Here is a 5,940-nt window from a genome sequence, read left to right as displayed (position 1 = left end):
GTAATGCTGTGAAAAAAAGATCATTTCACTTTTGTGTACGTTTGTGGTATGTGTTTGCAATGGCCTAGCCAGGTTTGCTGAGATGCTAGCAAGGGAGGGTGGGGTTGACCGGCGGGCTTGGAAATATATATTTAAGGGGCAAGTTTAATGTACATCAAAAGTCGCTTTTGGACGCATAAAGGGTACGTATAGTCAGTTGGTTTGTACACTCTTGACGTCATACTGAGACGTGAGAATTTGCAATGCACTTGTGATGGTAATGAAAAGAATTTTATTCTAATAGTCCTACTATGTTTTGATTATTTGGCAAATTATATTAAAACTTGCACTGTAGGTATAGGGTGTGTAGGGTTTGTTATTTTTGCTGTTGTTCTTTCGGCTAAAAGCTGCTAACAACGGTGATGTACGGGACACATTCTCAGTGTGTTGCGGGGAGGAGAACCCAGTGGCGTACCGTCGCCGCTCCTACCCCGGGGGCTAAGAAAATGTAAATTTTGCCGCCCCTTGCAGCAACAGCCCGAAAAGGTTTACCCAAATTTTTTCCAGCCAGGACGGCTCTCGAAAATCTAAAAAGTGGGGGATGTGGGGGGGGGGGGGGTAAAAAAAGTTCACCAATTTTTTTCAAGTTACATTTACAGGTGTTACACCCCTAATACCCACACAGCTTAGAGCTGTTGATAGTCAAAAAGGTAAATTTTCATTAATTTAACATAATTGTTCGCCCTTTTTTCTTCATAATTATTCTTGCCGCCCCTTAAGTACCGCCCTTTTTTCTTTTGTTACTCTTTTTGCCGCCCCTTTATCTTCCGCCGTCCCTTCTTTTTTGCCGCCTCCTACTTTTACCCCGGGGGGATAGCGCCCCCAAAGCCCCCCCCCCCAAAAAAAAAACTCGCATGGGAGAACCAGCCGAGTAACCATGGTAACCACATGGCCAATATGAATGACTGTCACGTTGATTTGTTTGTCATTGGATTAAAGCTTTGCATTATGTTTGTTAGATATTCCTTGATGTGAGTGACAATTAGGCCTATTGTTTCTTTTCATTTTGCAGTTGAGTACTGAAGACATCCTGCTGCCATCAAGTCATGTGGAAGTGTTTGAAAAGGTGTACATATTGGGTACAGCTAAATTTCAATAAAGAAACAATTATTGGTGATTAATAATCCAAAACTGTAGATATACTAGTACTACTTTAACAGTTTAACATTGGTATAAAAATGTAACTGTATCTTCCGCCGTTTATAGTTTCGCGGAGTATATGATGAGTAGTATGTATTGTATTGTATTGTATAGTAATGATTTAAATAATGTTGACAACTGGCTTGCAAGTAACAAATTAAGTCTTAATGTTGACAAAACCCATTTTATGTTAATTGGTACTCCACAAAAACTTGCAAATTTATGTAACGATGATCTTAATGTAAACATAAAAGGAACCCGTCTTCAAAGGGTTAATCATTGTAAACACCTTGGCATTGAAGTTGATGATAAACTGTTATGGAACAATCAGATTGACCAAGTGAGAAAGAAAGTTTTAACCTGTTTGTATTTTCTAAGGAGAGCCGCTAATTTTATCCCCAAACACCATCAGTGTCTACTTTATAAAAGCATTGTTGCCACTCACTTTGACTATTGCAATGTTGTTTCGGGAAGATGTAACAAAACCCTTAGTACTAAACTTCAAGTCTTACAAAACAGAGCAGCAAAAATTATTACAGGTGTAAGTAGATATGAGTCAAGTACAGAAGCTTTAAATGTTTTAAACTGGAAAAATCTTGAAGAAAAGTTATACATAAACGAAGCAGTTACAATGCATAAAATTGTAAACAATCAAGCACCAAAATATCTGTGCAATAGATTTGTTAAAAAAGAAACTTGCACAGGGAAATCAGATACATGAGTTTGTGGACTTAATACGGTTTATATGCTAGTTTCAGATTTATCACGATGAAATTCTAAGCTGAAATTATTTATTTATTTTTTAGGCCTAATATTTCTCATGATATTGATATACATATGAATTGTAATATCACAATTTACTAATATATAAAAAAAAAAGACGCGGCTGATTTTATCCACATGTTTAAAACCATTAAATTTGTAATACTTAATTTTGAGGTTTTTTTCTGTGAACAACAACAGTATAAGTTCTGTCCATTGAGAGCGTTTATAGTCCCTTTTCTCAAAGCGGGCACATCTCATTTCATGACGTCACCTTTTTTTCTAGGCAAAATCTGTCTCGTCCGAAGGAACTCATCGCTTAAGTTGGTTTTTGCGGAATATCAATTTTAAACGTCTTATTTTCTCAAAAAAGGAGTCATTTTCATTGTCCTTATAATTATTAGCTTGCCAATGATATAATGTTGTTTTTGCAATAGACCTGCCCTTTAACAGAGACTTGGTTGAGAAAAGACGATCCAGTGGTGATAGGAGGAATATCTCCCCCTGGTTACAGTTTCATCAATGTGCCAGGAAACTCCAACAATCATCGGGGTGGTATTGGGATATTGTACAAATCTCAATTAAGTCTTGGTCAAGTTACAAACTTCTCATGTGTGTCAGTGTGTGTATAAGTCACTGAATGGACGCTGTCCCCAGTACATGAAAGACTGTCTGCTGGTGAAAAAAACCTTGTCTTGGGTCAGTAACCACCCGTTCTTGTCATAACTTGAACCTTGAGGTTCCTAGGACATATAAATGTGCTGGAGACAGGGTCTTCTCAGTGTCTGGCCCAGAGCTTGGAATAATCTTCCAAATCACATTCGTAATTCTCCAACAGTTGAAACCTTCAAATCTGCCCTCAAAACTCATCTGTTTCAGATTTCCTATGCTTAGTTTCTCTTTCGTTTTTGCTGCTTTGTTTTTATTTTTATTGCGCTTTGAATCCAGCGGTAAAGGCGCTTTATAAGTGTTGGTAATGTAATGTAATAATGTAATCTCAGTGATCAATTAATTTATGTTCACCATTTTGTTACCAAAATTAATATAGAGTAGAAGTCCCTGAAGAGAATACAAAACCTTTTAAGTGTGTGTCATTGTCCATGTTTATGTAAATTAATCAAATGAGCTTAACCATGTTAACGGTCTTCAATTCCCTAAATCTACCCTGCATTTGACCATGCATAATTGGTCAGCAAATACGCCTTAGTGAAAATCATAGCTAGAGCTACTGTGGCTCAATACCCACGAATATCAGGCGATAGCTTCTGATTTTGATGACATCTGCATGAAATCTGACCTCAACCATAATTTATTACTCTCAATTAAGTGTTTTCACGTTTAGGCCCAATTGGGCAAATCGTAACATTTGACCTTTAGATGACCTTGATCTTTGATTTCGGATGACCTCATATTGTCTTTTTTAATCAATCAATCAATCAATCAATCAATCAATCAATCTTTATTTCATTCAAAATACAACAATACAATAACAGCAAAACATACACATTTTAATGAGGAGATGCTCAGAAGGCCAAAAAGGCCTGAACAAACACCACCATAACCTAATAGCCTAAGTTTCATAATTTATCTAATAAAAAACAATTACATACATACAAGCATCCCCCACCACCCTCTTTCATACCATTCATGTATAACTAAGCAGGAAAAAAAATGATGAATAAAGAACATGCAGAATATAAGTGTAAGAATAGATAAATTAAGATTTCATAACATATGCTCACGTATATCGCACAAGAAAGCTGACAGTTTGTGAATATAGTATAAATGCTAAGAGATCAGTTAATTTTAAGCGAAGGGAGAAAAATAAAAATAAGAAGTAAATCCAAACTAAGAGGTATTAAGTGTACATTTCCATAAGGTTTGTTTTAATTTGGGACCTAAAGAGTTTTACTGATGTAGCCGTTTTGGCGCATTTGTCAATCGAATGCCATTTTCTTGGCCCGGCAGTTCTTATTGTATTGTTAGCAAACTCTGTTTTTGTTACACAGATCTTGTAATCTTCAGCGTTTCTTGTGTGATACCTGTGGTGACTCCTCTGCTCAACAAAATAACTTATGAAGGCCTTTGGTAACTGATTGGTATTATACTTGTACATAAAAATGCTTAATTCGAGATCATAAGTATCATAAACATTAAGCAAATTGTAATTCTTGAAAATAGGGGCTGAGTGACTTAAAAAGTGACTCAGCCACTAATGTTCCACTCATAATAGGGTCCACAACTTATAAGTTCCCCCTAAATACTTTTTAAAATAAATCGAATTTGACAAATTGCAAATGTGTCAAAAGCCGTATTTGTTTTACACATATGGACTAAATTATAGCGTCACACGTCATTGCGTTCATTCACAATGGTTCATTATGTAAAAAAAGAGACCGTTTTAAACAGTGTTAAAAGTTGCATCTGAGTCCATAGGAGTCAGCTCTCAAACAATACAGTAGGCCTCTTTTCTTACACAATTAACCATTGTGACTGAACGCAATGACGTGTGACGCTATAAATTAGTCCACATTTGTAAAACAAATAGGGCTATACATATCTTTTTACATTTTTACATTTTGTAAAATATTTTTTGACTTATTCTAAAAAGTATTACGGGGGAACTTATAAAGTTTTGGATCGTATAGTTTAATCAAATCGGGCAAATTTTAACATATGACCTCATTTGACCATGTTTTGCACCAAGTTTAAGCCCAATCGGGCATACTTTAATATTTGATCCCACCTTTGACCTCGGATGACCTCAGATTGATTTTCAATTATCTTCATATCAAGGGTTATTTGTACCAAGTTTAAGCCCAATGAGACATATTTAAAAGTATGCCCCCCCCAATAGTATCATGATTGCACCATCGGTTGAAACAAATATTTACCACATACAGCCTGTGCAAGGAAAAAGCGCCCTCTTTGGCAATTAGAAAATATTGTTGTGACATGATGCTTAAATCAATTTGCTTGTTATAATCTCGAGATATGTTTAGTTAACAACAAAGGGGGTAAAATCACAATTGTGCCACTTTTACTAGGGAAGAGGGCTGTACAGCTGAATTTATACTCGATCGCTGAGCGATTGCGATGAAACGCTTTTGGAAAGCGATGGGCAATCGCCGAATTTTGCGATGCATCGCTCGTCGCTTTTGCATTTATACTATCACGGCGATAGCGATTGCAGACGACAATTAAAATATTCTAAATACCACAAAATACATTTTAAAAACATCAGTTGCTGTCAATAATTATTGCTTTGAATTAATTCATCACCAAAAGTTAATAATCGAGAAAGGTAAATTAATTAGCAAAATAATAGATCCAGTTGGTTGTATATGATTGGTTGACGCATTCACGTGTCAACGATATCGCTGGGAAGTTGAGATTTCTTCAACTTGCAAAAGCGAAGGTCGTTTTTGCCTCAGCGATTTGAATCGATTGATTGGCTCGACGCTCTGGAAATGTAAGTAAACACTGAGCATGCGTGAGAATCGCTTTTCTGCAAAAGCGATCGAGTATAAATTCAGCTTAAATGTAAATTAATGATATCGTCACGTTTATCAAGAATTCCTTCGTGAAATCAAAAGAAAGCATCGATTACACAAAAATACAAAATTGTTTTTACTATTTTACCACGATACAGGTACAATGTTTCTCCTTTTCCACTTAAAACTGATTTAAAGATAAATGAATATTTCACATTCTGCTGTAAACTTAGTAAATACTATTCTCTTTGTCACTCAAGACATGTTAAAAGACAAACACATATTGCACACTCTGTTGTAAAATCAAAATGGCTATTTTCATGGCTAATTATATGAAAGAGAAACCTTTTTAAACTTGAAAGTTTCACATAATTTTTGAAATTTAAAAACAAAATCTGGAATTCTGAAAAAAAAAGTACAATAGCTTTTTTCTGCGGGGTTTGAATTTTTTTCTTGCATGTAACAGCTTTTTCATTGCAGGTTAGAAATTTGATAAATAGGCCCA

This window comes from Amphiura filiformis, chromosome 11 (assembly GCF_039555335.1).
Source record: "Amphiura filiformis chromosome 11, Afil_fr2py, whole genome shotgun sequence".
NCBI classification, from domain to species: Eukaryota; Metazoa; Echinodermata; class Ophiuroidea; order Amphilepidida; family Amphiuridae; genus Amphiura; species Amphiura filiformis.
The sequence above is the reverse complement of the archived record's forward strand: the minus strand, read 5'-3'. Positions refer to the sequence as shown.